Consider the following 403-nt stretch of genomic DNA (forward strand, 5'->3'; position numbering starts at 1 on the left):
GGATGGTGGGGAAAGATGCGCCCCCCGCCCGCCAGAAATGAGGTGGGAGGTTCTGCCCGTGCGACTGCAAGAACAAGAAGAAAAACCAGAGTGTGTAACAGGAAGAGGACAGAGTGGCCGAGGAGGGCGCAGGCTGAGTTTAACCTGGTCACCAGCGGCTGGAGAGGAGTGAACAGTGGCACCAGGTGGCCAAGGTGGCCACCAGCATACTGGTGTGGCCAGCAGGAGCAGGGCAGGGATGGTCCCCCTACAGAGGAGGCCACACCTCGAATGCTGAGTCCAGTTTGGGCCCCTCACTGCCAGAAGGACCTTGAGGGGCTGGAGTGTGTCTGGAGAAGGACAACGGCGCTGGGGCAGGGTCTGGAGCACAATGTGCTGAGGAGCAGCTGAGGGACGTGGTGTG

Source organism: Buceros rhinoceros, unplaced genomic scaffold, assembly GCF_000710305.1.
Source record: "Buceros rhinoceros silvestris isolate BGI_N320 unplaced genomic scaffold, ASM71030v1 scaffold35702, whole genome shotgun sequence".
Classification (NCBI taxonomy): domain Eukaryota; kingdom Metazoa; phylum Chordata; class Aves; order Bucerotiformes; family Bucerotidae; genus Buceros; species Buceros rhinoceros.